Here is a 13,946-nt window from a genome sequence, read left to right as displayed (position 1 = left end):
AAAATCCTTATACAGTTAAAAGATCGCAAGTCCGGTGTATAATTGAATAGGAAACTTCGGGATAAAATGACAATCTGGTTGGTTGTTATTATTATTTTTTTTTTGTAGTTGTTGGCGCATAGGCTTCTGTGGCCATAATGCACCTCCCAACGTTTTTGCAGTACTTTGATCCAAGCCATAGCGGGAATCGAACCCGCGCCCTTGGGGTTGCCAGGCAGGCACTTTACCCACATGGCTAGCCCGGTCGGCTGTTATTTTATAACAGTTTGACATACTTGTACGTTTGTTTTGAGTAATTCAGTGGGTAGTATAATTTCTCGTTTAACGCTTTTTCACAGCACGCATTTTTATATAAATAAGCGTTCATATATACTCGGTTTTTGTTGTGATACGAATTGATATCGCATCATATAACAACTTGAGAATTGTTATATCATGCAGATATATTGGTTATTTGTTGTTGGGTTTTTAGGGGCATCGGCGACAAAGGCCACGTTGCTCAGTGTTTATTGTCTGTAAACACGGAGGGACACGGTATAAAAAACACCTGATACTGAGCTCCGTTATTCAGTGTTACTCTTGTTCTTCAGATGGAAAAGGCAGCGGACTTAAGCGAGTTGGACAAATGCCAAATTGTAATAACCAGACGACTGGATCAGAGCATATATGCAAACTAAAACCAAACTATTACATTTAGGCCATCCGAATAATTAAATTCATCTGCCGTGATGTGTCTTATGTCTGTTTATTGCGTGTGTTCTATGGTCGATTTGTCTGTTTGCTGGACGAAAATTTCCCGTTTCTGGGGAAAAAAACCACCTTGCTATCTACGCGTGAGACCGAATAACTCAGCCACTGAGTGAAAAAAGCCCATTAAAGTTCCTCGCGTCATCGAAAGGATTTGAACCCGGGCCTTTTCCACCCGGTGTGGGGAGGATGGTAACGATACCACTGTGCTACACACACACACAGACAGAGCATATCCGAAACGACATGGCTGGTCGGGTTCTCACGGTCAGCCGTGGTTAGTACAGTACCTACCGAAAGTGGTCTGAGGAGGGGAAACCCACGAACCGCAGGCGAGGTGTTGGACGACCACGGCTCATTGATGTTCCAGGTGAGCGAAGGCTCTCCCGGATGGTACGTAGCAACAGAAGGGCGACTGTGGCGCAACTGGCCGTAATTAGAGTTCTGGTGACGGGAGTAATGTGTCCCAACAACAGTACATCGAACTTTGGGGAAAATGTGGCTGCTTAGCCGCAGGCCGCTCCAAGTGCCCATGGTAACCATCGTTCACTGGTTACAGCGCCTACAATGGGCACGCGAGCATCGAAACTGGACCTTGAGCGATTGGAAGAAGGTCGTCTGGTCCGATGAATCACGTTTCCTGTTGCACCATGTGGACGACCATGTACATGTGCTTTGTTTACCTGGGGAAGCGATGGCACTTGGATGCACCGTGGGACGAAAAGAAGCCAGTGGCGGCAGTGTCATGTTTTGGGCGGCGTTCTTCTGATTGGATACCCTGGGTCCTGTCTTTCTTGTGTCGGCAACTCTGACGTCTACCACCTACCTAAACATCATTGGTGACCTGATACACCCTTTCATGGTAATGGTCTTTCCCTCTGGCGGTGCCATTTTTCAGCAGGACAGTGAGCCTTGCCACACCGCCCGGATTGTTCGAGACTGGTTCGTGGAACATGAGAAAGACTTCAGGTATTGCCCTGGTCTCCAAATTATCTAGAGATCAATCCCATCAAGCATTTGTGGTTTGTGTTGGAACAGCAACTGCGATCTGCGGCGTTTCAATCAACGGACATTACAGGAGTTAAAAGATTTAGTTGGAGTTAGTTGCCAGTTAGAAAAAAAAAGAAAAAGGAAAAAGAAGTCCTATAAACAAGAAGACATGAAGCGGCTAATGGGAGAAACTCCAGACTCCGCTTACACACACACACACACACACACACACACACACACACACACACACACACACACACACACACACACACACACACACACACACACACACACACACACACACAGGAGAAAAAAATGTTTTTGTTTGAGACCGATTAATTCAGCCTCGGTGCGAAAAGACCTAAAATTTCCTCGTGTCACATCGTAGTGACAGGAATGTGGGCATTCGAACAGTGTAATTCGACTGCTGAAAAATGGAGCCACGTTCTTATCACAGATGAGTCCAGGTACAAACCGCAGTCGGTCTCTCGTCCTCGTCGGCTTTTGGTGTAACTTGAAAGAAGAATCCTAAATAACCTTTTAGTCTGTAGTCTGCGCGGGTAGCACAGTGGTTGTAAGAACGTCGTCTCCACACCAGCTGGAAAAGGACCAGGTTCAAATTCCGTAAATAATGTGAGGAACGTTTATGGGATTTTTTCACTCAGTTGCTGATTAAATCGGTCCCAGATAAGGACAGCAAGGTTTGTTTAGCTCCAAAAGTCGAGTTTATCGTCCAGCAAAACAGGCAAATCGACCAGAGGATCCTAGCAATTTATGGACATAATACACATGGGCAGATGAAATCGTGTTCAGGTGACATTAATATGAGTTTTTAAACAATTTTATGTAAGTACAGGAACAATCAGTTTGGTGGAGGTGAATTGCTTCTATGAGATGGAATTCGCCTCTGCGGTCGTACAGACCATCCATTTCATCATCAGTAACGGGATCCTCATTTCTTGCAGGTATAATGATGTAATCCTGCGATCCGTGGTCCCACCCTGTGCTGGTGCTCTAAACAAAGAGTTCGTTCGATGGACGACAACGCTCAATCTCATCTATGGCGTTGAGCATTGAGCGTTGATACGCAGTATGTTAAAGAGGATGTAATCCAAAATTCCGTCAACTCAGACAAACAGAAAGCTGGCAATTATTGTTTGTTTTTTTTCCATACATATCACATAAACTATTTATACAAGTATATAATGGAAATATAGCGGATACGCAGAAAAGGAACGTTCTCAGTTCTCGGTTCGCGCATATGAATCTTGAAGAGTTTGTGTCTTTGTTATCAGTTTACTAAATATAGTATATAAATCAAGAATTATTACTGTTTTCTTATTATATTAAAAACGGCAGAAACGTGAAATACGAGTTATCTTTAAATTGACATTAAACTTCAGGATCAAATAAGTAAAGTACATTACAAAAATGTTTACTGCATACTTTGATTTGAGGTACGTGTTGATCAGAAGATCCATATTGCATTCAATTTTTATTTAAAATCCCGAAAGGAAAGTATTACAAAACGTGGAATGAATTTAGGTTGCCAGGTATGTAGTGTGAAGGGAAAACAATTACTTTTATATATTATTAGTTAATTATATAAAAGATGTCCCAGACTTCTGAGGAGACTGACTTTCCTCAGAAGTCTGGGACATAAAATGCTATATCCGTTTTTTTGTTTGCATTTCTTACTTAGCAGCGAGACTTTTGAACACGGTAAGGCAGTGTAAATACTTCCCCCCCCCCACAAGCTTTTGTGTTCCGGGAGTTCCATAAGCGTTAATTATGTAATTAATTAATTACATCATTAATGCTGTTGAAATGTAATGCATTGCGTACATTACTTAACTTTGTTTATTATTTCTTCCCTGAAAATTATATCCGATTTAATCTGCACTTTTCATAAATGAAGGTAATTTAATAGTTCGAACTCTCTGCTGGACTCTGCTAACTATTTCTTTAATTGTAGTTAAAGAAATATTTAGCAGAGTTCGTCAAATGCAGAATGCTTCTCATTTCAAGCGAAATGCATCTTCTAAGAACCAATGCAGAAGAAACATCACACCAAAGTGAAGACAAAAGGAGACGCAAGAGCTAAATTAGAGGAGGCCGACCACGTATTTTGATATGAAGAGATTGAATATTCAGAATTGTTCACAAAAAGAATATGTTAATGTAAAATCGTGAAATTTTGTAAGTCCTAGGATTTACCAATTCACTTTGGTAAAAGCTCTCAATTCACAACTTTTACCCTAATACGGTAAATCTTAGGATTTACCAGTTTGTGTTGGTAAAGGTCAGAAATATCAAAAGATGTTCCACATCAATGGTTCATTCGCTTTTCCGATTTTCAAACAGAAGCATGATGAGGAGGGATATATCTCCTGACCTCGGGATACATATTCACTATATTCGGAATATAGTGAATATGTAACAATCTTTCGGCAATAGGGAATATATCCTCCTTATGGTCCTTGCTTAAAAAATAACTGAACAATGCGTAAAAGCAAAGAATGATAATTTTCCTGCGTCCTTCATTTTCTCAATTTTTAAACAAGGGGAAAAGCGGGTATGCTTCCTATTCCACAAAATTTCCTGGGTAACGTATTCGCTAATTTATGAAGTACTTCAGTCAAATAATGGAAAAGACTGGGACTTTTACCAATTCGTTCTGGTAAATGTTCGAATTACGGGCCTTCACCAAATTGCTAAAGTTGGTAAATTTTAGGATTTACAGGATTATGGACTTTTACAGTAACCTGTATAAATTAATACATGGTAGGACCACTGTGGAGGTTGTTTATTTGTAGTTTATTATTTGCTACCTCGCAATAGTTTAAGATCATAGTTTAAGTTTCACCCTGTGGTGAAATTTCATGTAACCTATGACAAGAAAAGCACTTTGATTAGCAGTTCGCTAAACAACTTAAATTTCATTAAATAACTTAAATCTTGATCTCTTTTTAATTAATAATAATTACTTTTATGAGCATAGTCGAATTTCAGGTCTCTTATTTAAAACAGTAAATGGAAGATCAAGAATCTAAGAGGCTTTCGACTTCATAGTTGCGTTCAAATATTTCTTGCGTGAAGAATAGAGAAATTTTCCACTGAAATGTCTGGCTGTCCCGAAGTATAAACAGAAAATATTTATAAATCCAGGTAAAACTTGACCAAAAAGTCCCATGGCCGAACGTATTGAGTTAGTCCTATCGACATATCTCCTGTAATATAATGTATCTTCTGTAGTATGATGTATGAGGAATCTGACAACTTTCTTCGAACAAATTTTTTTTGTCGAAAGCTGAATTCGTGCTCTTATTACTAATTGTAATTTAATATGCATATTTGCATTTATTTTTTCTTAAAATAACTGGATTTTTTTCGACTTTACTTCACGTCCTCACGGCAGCCCAGTGGTTAGAATTGCATTCTTACTAGGTAGTAAAGGCATGAGTTCGAATCCCGTCCACGATATAATGTTTTTTTTTTTTCAACAACGTGGCTGTTGTTAGTGACAGGCATGTTTTTTTCTCCATGAAACTTGGATTTTTCTCCCAACAAACAGCAAATCGATTGAGGAATACATGCAGTAACAGACACAATATATGCTTCATAGCCTTAGTTGCTTTGGCGTTTGGCTCATACCCAGCACCTTATTAAACGAAGATTAACGTATGCTCATTTTCACTCGTACACATTATTGTGGGAAGAATTTTTATTAATTTTTGCATTTGGCGGCCAAGTTAGTTTTGAATTTTTTCCCGAAGGAACTGAAGTTTTTCATTCACAAAACAGCCATAGAATACACGCAATTTACAGAAAAAATGCACACTCCTCATAGCCGTAGTTGCTTTGGAGTTAAATCGTAAACAGGCAAGCGTTATACGTGTGCATAGAATGTGCTTGGGGTCAGTCCTGTTTTTGTATCGAAATAAATGAGCTATTGCAGTATAACTAATCAATTGTGAATTTAAAACTTTAAGATGGTCATGACATTGAAACTCAAATTGCTGTAACCTTCTCTTATCTTCAAAATGCAGCCCTAACCGGTTTTCATCACAAAATAATTCTGTTCTCTTAAATATTTCGCACATGTTAACAATAATTCTCTTAAATAATTGTGTCTGTTGTGGTGTTATTATCTCGTTAGTTAATCCCACCCATATCAAATCTGCTGATAAAGGACAACAGACTGCCCGGTTCGTACGAATGTTTGCGTTTACTTCCAGAAGAAGAGGATTATTGCTCGTCAAAGTGTGGCAAATTTAAGAGATGTGAGGATTTGTTACACGTGCTGAAACCACTGAATTTCGCGTCATCAGGATCACCTTAAATATTCTCTTAAATTTTCTCGGACATTTCCAGAATTAGGTATTAGACGTTATCTAGCTTTCTTTAGGGCAACAGTATGAAGTACTTGGGAGGGATCCGCTTCACAATATCTTCGACATGAAATTCGCTGGATCTATTTTTGGTTATGAAATTGTTGGCAAAAAGGTGATTCAAAAAAGTAATTGCAATTGATTTTAGAAATAAAATTATTTTATTTAAGTCCGCGCGGTAGCACAGTGTTATCTTCCACAGAGACTGGGTGGAAAACTCACGGGTTCGAATTCCGTCGATGACGCGAGGAAATTGTATGGGTTTAGTTCGCTCCGTGGCTCAGTTATTGGTCGCAGGAGTGGATAGCAAGGTTTTTCCTCCCGGAAACGCGAAATTTTCATTTAACAAAAATAGGAAACGTATAGACTTATTTTACATGAGCAGATGAATTAGTTCTCGGGTGGCCCTAATAGGGCAGTTTTAGTTATAAAATCATATGAGCAGAATAAAAGCACAGCCCCTTTGCATCTACTGAGTGGCTACAAAGTTCCTATGTATGAGATTGTGTCCTCTGTTAATTATTTGTTTTATATTTTTTCTAGGTAGTGTTCAGTATGACGGACACCAGTAAGTAAACAATAAGAAAGGGACTGACTACTTGTGTTTGGGTTCACTAACGCGCGCGAGAAGAAGCAAGTTTTTAAGATATAAGAACAAGATTTTCGCAGAGGTTCGATAATCCTGCTCCTACGCGTGAAACTATTCGTTCACGGGAGAAGAAGGCTTTTTCCACAGAAAAATCCTTGATTTAAAGCTTTCTGGTCGTCCAGCATCACGTCAACACCATGAGGACATCGTTGAAGCGCCCTACTCGACATCACCACTGAAATCATCACAAAAAAGATCTGAGTTAGGCATTCCACGCTCCACAGTCTAAAAAAATAATGAAATTTGGTATTAAAGCCATTTAAACCTGGTTTTGTTAATGAGCTTTTCGACAGAGTTTTAGCCTCTGGAGTGGTCGCTTGCAAGTCTCTTTGGCAGCGATTTCCCATTATTGAATTCAGGCGAAGAGCAGTTTTTTCGTATGAGAGTGCTATTTATCTCAGTAATCTATCCAGGAATTTTTATTTTTGTTGAATAGAAAATCCTCATTTTTATGAGGAAATTGAGGAACAACTTCCCCATGTCATGATATGGGCATCAATTTCAGAAGATCTCTTGTTAGAGCCATATTTTTTCAATACAAGTGACAATTACACTGCTTATATGAACATGATTCAGACGTGGTTTGAATCCGACTGCGTGAGAATGGTCTCGAGGCGACAGCAACAAATTGGTGAAGTGGCAAATTATGCTCTCCCACTTAGAGAATATTTTGACAACAAATTCAGTGGATGATAGATTGGACGTGTATCTAATATGGTGTGGCCTCCTCGAAGTCCAGACTTAACAACATGCGAAAATTCGATTTGGGTTGCACACTTTCGGACCACAACACGCAGGACAATTTTAGGCAACATTTTCCAGAAAAAAATGTGTCTTATGTTCCTACAAATACGGTATTTTCTTATTATATTAATCACAGCGGAAACGTGAAATACGCGTTATCTTTCAATTGTTATTAACTTCCAGGAAGAAATAAGTAAAGTATATTACAAAAATTCTGACTCAATACTAATTTCTCAAATAGTACAGTATTGTTTATTTTATTAAATCAGAAGACTCATGAAACGCGTGTTGCATTTAAAATGTTATTAAAAATCCAGGAAGAAACAAAGAAAGTATTACAAACATTGAGTGAATATTATATTGTGAAGTATGTGCAGTGAAGTAAAAACAATTACTTTTATATATTATAGTTAATTAATTATTAATTAACTGGTAACATGATAATTATTAGTTATTAGTTATTCACTTCTATTAATCACAGAGAAAAATCAATTTAAAAATAAAAATATTACAGTATTAGTTAGTTTTGGATTTCAAAATCTTAGGCTGCTCATTGGTAGGTAACTTATCAAGTGTATTTGCCTTGATAGAACTTGAGAGAACTAAATTTTAATCGTATTCGGTACATTTTGATATTTTTGTAATTTTAGCCTTTGCTTACTTCCTTTGCCTCCTCATTTAACATAACTGGATAGATCCCATCAACTCCAGGTGCCTTTCTTATGTTCAACTTCAAAAATTTCTCCTCCACTTTTCTCTCAGTTATTACAAAATCATATAGCTCCCTGTTAGAATTTAATAAGCTTCTGTCTTCACTTTCTTACAGAATTCTTCATGTGTGAATGTAGATGCAGTTGCTGTTCAGAAGTAGACGTAGATGCTGTTCAGAAGTGAAGTCGAGATAATTTGTCTCCACGCATTTAGATATCTCAATCGTTCAGACATTGAGTTGTTCGAAGTTACATTATTAAACGATGCAATATTATGAGCAGATAGCGTTAAAGATCTTCTAGGTGAAAGCTGATGGACAAATTCTTGAAGGATTTGAAATGAGCTCTGATTATCCATAAAAGAATTTCCGCTTTTCTCTATCGGGATAATCGGGTACAGATATGGTCACAAAGAATCTTTTAGATCACTGTGAATGGGATAATGATGTAATAATAGTTCCCTGTCTTCTCTGGTGTCACAATAACAAAGACCTGAACTTCCCAATCCGAAGTCATACAGCTTATCTTTAACAGAGCCATGCGCAGTGATTAAATATGAAGTGTATAAATCTTAGGGAAGAACCGATTATTACTGGTCAACACCAACAATGTTTCTGGCTTGAAAATAATCAATTCTTCTTAAGAAAAATGAATATAATATTTAAAACTCCTAGTTAGCTCTCGGTTCTACAATATAGCCCCTCTTATGATTTAGAGGAATCTTGGTGAATACTAGGGAATCTTGGAGTCTAGACAATAGATAGGTTGGTAACACTGAACCGACACGCCATTTTTTTTTTTTTTTTTTTTGTATTTCTGTATTTGTATTTTTGTGTATCATTTACCTTGCAAATGACGTTATGAGTGATGTTTATTTCTTTTTTTTTTTTTTTTTTTTTAGGTTTATGGACAAAAATTACGTAAAAAGCCAGGATGCCACGTAAATGTGTTAACAGTGTTGACAATTTTTATGTGTGTGGTGATGTGACATTTTCCACTCAGAAACGCCAATTGACTCCGTTTGTGAAGACAGCCTACTACCATTATTTTGGCTGTAAGGTAGGGGATGAAGACAAACCCTGGGCACCTCATATATGCTAAAACACATGTGCTGTAAATCTCCGTGGATGGTTGAATAACAAAGAACTTTCAATGCCTTTTGCCATCCCAAAGTTTGGAGGGAGCCTTCAAATCATGTAAATGACTGTTATTTCTGCATGGTGCTTTCTCTTCAGTATGGCATGTCAAAAAAAAAAGAAAGTGGAATACCCCAACATCCTTTCAGCTATCCAATCAGTGGCACATGGGGATGGTCTGCTTGTACCTCACCCTCCAGAAGAGTACACTTTGGAGTCTAATGAAGATGGGCACAGTGTGAGGAATGATGGTCAACCTGGGCCTTCAACATCACAGGATCCTGATTTTGCTCCAGAACCTGAGTCGTCGAGTGAGTCGCACAGAATTACTCAAGGTGAACTAAGTGATCTAATTCGAGACTTAGATCTATCGAAAGATAAAGCAGAGCTTCTGGGATCAAGGCTCCAACGGTGGAATCTTCTGCAACCAAATGCCAAGGTGTACGTGTACAGGAGCAGGTAGAATGCTTTGACTCCATATTTTAAAAGTGAAAACAACCTTGTTGCCTGCTGTGATGTCAATGGTTTGATGACAGCTTTGAATTTGGAGCACAACCCACAAGACTGGAGGCTATTCATAGACTCATCAAAGCTAAGTTTAAAGGCTGTATTGCTTCATAATGGCAACGCTCTTCCTTCAATTCCTTTAGGCCATGCTGTCCACATGAAGACCCTAGTTTTGATTACTATTTAAATTTACATTACACATCATTGCATCGCCCCTGGTGTGTGAGAAAAAGATGAATGTGTGAGTGAAAAAAAAATATATATATAAACTTGGAGAAAAAAATTATAAAATAAGAAAAAAAAGTAATAAAAAAAAGAATGCAAGTAGAGTAAGAATGCACATTATGAATGAAGTAAATGTGTGTCTCTCCTGCCCCTTCGCCTGGTGGGTTCCCGCTACCAGCTAACATATCCCATCCCCAGAGCGGGATGAGCAGCTTGACCTTCTTACCGGATTCGACACTACATGGAAATAACAACCATCACCGACAAAGACATTCTGCGGCTTTGCTGCCGACACACCATTGGCGATCTGAACTGGATATTCTAACCCGGTTCCCTTTAAAACCCCATCCCAAGGCAGGGAAGGGAGGGAGGAGACAGGTCTCTGTCTCCTCCCCTCCCTGCCTCCCCTCATACTTCATCTGGTGGAGCTCGTCTCCATTGACTTCTTTGGGGATGCCTACTCTATCGTCCTTATTCTTCTATCTGTTTTCGCCCCAATCTTCAGTCTCTCCCCTCTCTCACTAAATCGACCGAGTACACCCTTAACAATGCCGCCAAATTCTAATCAACGTCTAAATTCTGCCGGTTTCGTGTAAATCTCTAAGACAACTAACACTATTATCTTTTATCTAGCGTATAGCCTCACATGTCTAAATTTCATAACATCAAAATTTTTCCGCTTTATTAGTCCTTTTAACACATCTCTCTAGCGTTCAAACCCAGCCAACGATTTCCTAACAGCAATCCCATTAAGCATTAATTTCAAACGAGTAAATTTTTTTTAGGACCTAGCCACTGAAATTCGAGGAAATTAGGTGGCAGGACATGGCAGAGCAACTTGTTGTGATAGTGGACACACCCGGCTAGCCTCCACGTGGTGAGGTATGGACAACGTTGGGCCCCACTAGGGGCCTGGCGGCCAATAAGCCGGAAAAACAATGGGCACAACACATCACACTGCACAGACATGGCCCACGAATCCCACTTCATTGACACAGAAGAGGAATACAGAGCACTTTCTCAATATGCCCAGGACCTCTTCGAGAGGAGAAAACTGCTAATTACCATAAATCGTGTCTGACGAAAGACCACCACAAGTTAAACTATACAAGACCATAAAATACCATCCAATGGAGTTACTACAGAGAAAAACCTTGAGACAAGTTAGTGAAAAACACAAGGACGGGGCTTACCCCATGAGCGACTGGACTGAAATCGACTCGACATTGAAGAAAAGAGACTTAACGCAGCACAGCTGCCAAACGCCATTTGGCGACTTGAAGAGGGCACCCTAGCCTCCTTCATCTTTAATATCCCTATTCCCGGTGGGGGGAGGAGACGGTCTTACTGTCTCCTCCCCTCCTCGCCATTCCCACTTTCCCTTCTGGTGGGGCATGGGCATGCCCCACTGTGACTTGGGGTTGCCTCCTCTCTCGACTCCATACTTCTGTCTTTTCCCCTCAGACTTCAGTCTCCCCACCCACTCTACCTGCACATACGAAAGCAAATGCCCTACACGTCGGAATTGATTTAATCATCTCCAAATTACGTTTTTCGCCCATACACTCGGCCTTTCAGAAATCTAGCGTTATTCCTCATCGAATTTACCAAAAATATATATATATATTTCTATTTTTTTTTTTATAGGTCCTAGCCGCCGAAATCTCAGGAAATTAAGCGGCAGGACCTGCCAGAGTAAATCTTAGTCTACTGGTGTTTCCTGGTCTGCCTCCACGGGGCGAAAGGGAGCAACGTTGGGCCTCAGTAGGGGTCCAGCGGCTAAACGACCAGATGAACAACGGTACATGACACTACACATATACAATATCCATACACTTTTAAATCTCTGGCATTTCCCAGCGAACTGGTTCACCCACAAAGAAAGCAACGCGGAGATGGGGGAAACCTCTGGTGCCGTTTGACCCTAAACACACTTTACACTTTACATGGCCCACACACTTTCAAGTCTCTGGTTTGACAGTGTACTTTCCTCAATACAGCGAACGCACACGGAGATGGGAGAAATCCCAAGTGCCGTGTGACAGGAACATACTTTATACCTTACGTCCACATGAAGGCTGTCTGCGCGGTAGCACAGTGGTATCATCACCGTTCTCCCCACACCGGGTGGAAAAGGTCTGGGTTTGAATCCCGTCGATGACGAGAGGAACTTTAATGGGCTTTTTTTCATTCCGTGGCTGAGTTAGTGTCTCAGACGGCGTAGATAGGAAGGTTTTTCTCCTCAGAAACTGGGTTTTTTTCGTTCAGCAAAACAGGCAAATCGACCATAGAACACAAGCATTTTACAGACACAAATACGGGTTTATGTATTCAATTACGGGCAACCCTAAAAAATAATAATTTGATTTTGTTTTTTGTCCACATGAAGGCTCTAGGCCATGCTGTCCACAGACAATATAAATGCCACTGAAATCCTCGGAAAATAGGTGGCGAGGCATGCCAGAGTACTTAAATAATCTACTGGGTGACTGACCCGCCTCCTCGTGGCAAAGTGTGGGCAACGATGGATCCCAATAGGGGCCGAACGGCTAAATAGTCAGAGAAAGAATAGAACATAAGACTACACGGCCGCCGTAGCCGAGTGGTCAAGCGCGCGGGTGCATAAGTACACTTGTCTTGAGTGACCTGGGTTCAAGCGGTCTTCTGTCTATCTTGTGAACTCCTCTGACCATTTTGTCGTCCCGGAGCATAAACAGAAAATTTATTTTATTTTTACACAACAAACCACTCCCCACACACTTTTTAAATCTCTGGCATCTGCAGAGTTCTGTGTCACTTACAAAGAATACAACGCGCAGATGTGGGAAAGCTCCGGTGCCGTCAGACAATTAACACACTTTACACTTTGTCCATATGAAAGAGTCTGCGCGAGCAGCACAGTGGTATCGTCACCTCCCCACACCGAGTGAAAAAGGCCCGGGTTCGAATCTCGTTGATGACACGAGGAACTTTAGTGGCCTTTTTTCACTCCGGGGCTGAGTTAGTCTCAGGCGTAGCTATCAAGGTTTTTCCCCAGAAACTGAGGTTTTTTTCGTTACGCAAACAGGCAAATCGATCAGAGAATACACGAGATTTACATACAAAATAAATATATGGGTAGATGTAATCATTTACGGTGGCCTCTAATATCATAATATCATGTCCACATGAAGGAGACATATGAGAATAGGAAATTAATTCTGGAAGCAATTAAGTACAAAGACCACCAATGGCAGATCTGTGGAGACCTGAAGGTGATTTCAATACTGTTGGGCATGCATTCATTCATTCAACTCACCTTCAGCAAGTCCACCTCCTAAGCCTAGGCTTATATGTGGATTATGCTACTTCAGTGTTATTATCTTGAGCTGTTCTAAAAATGTTAATATAGTAATAATAAAATACTATTCAAACAACACAACACATCTTGGGAGAGCACTAATCCTCTTAGCCACAGCCAAGAAGGATATAGTATTAGCTATCATCGTCTCACATATCCTAATAGGCTGTGTTACCATCCCCAGCCACGAGGAGGCGGGAACAACTATCTAGTCTTGCTCTCCGTTTAAAAACTAAACTCACAAACTTATTGAAGTACCATAGGAGATCATGTTCCCTATCCGTGAACATGATCCATAGATCTTGTTGTTCAAGTCTATCTAGATTTATCTCCAGTTCATGCCTTAGAGCAACATATTGATCACAATGGAGCATGATATGGACACTAGTTTCTTGTAACCCACAAGAACATAAATCATTTTCCACAAGGCCCAACTCATGGAGTCTTTTTGCCAATCCATGTCCAGTGATAAGGAAAGTGGCATGTAGTCCAAATTGCTGCCAAAGA

Source organism: Mastigoproctus giganteus, chromosome 11 (genome assembly GCF_048544385.1).
Source record: "Mastigoproctus giganteus isolate SK-2022 chromosome 11, ASM4854438v1, whole genome shotgun sequence".
Classification (NCBI taxonomy): Eukaryota; Metazoa; Arthropoda; class Arachnida; order Uropygi; family Thelyphonidae; genus Mastigoproctus; species Mastigoproctus giganteus.
Note: the sequence above shows the minus strand (reverse complement) of the source record.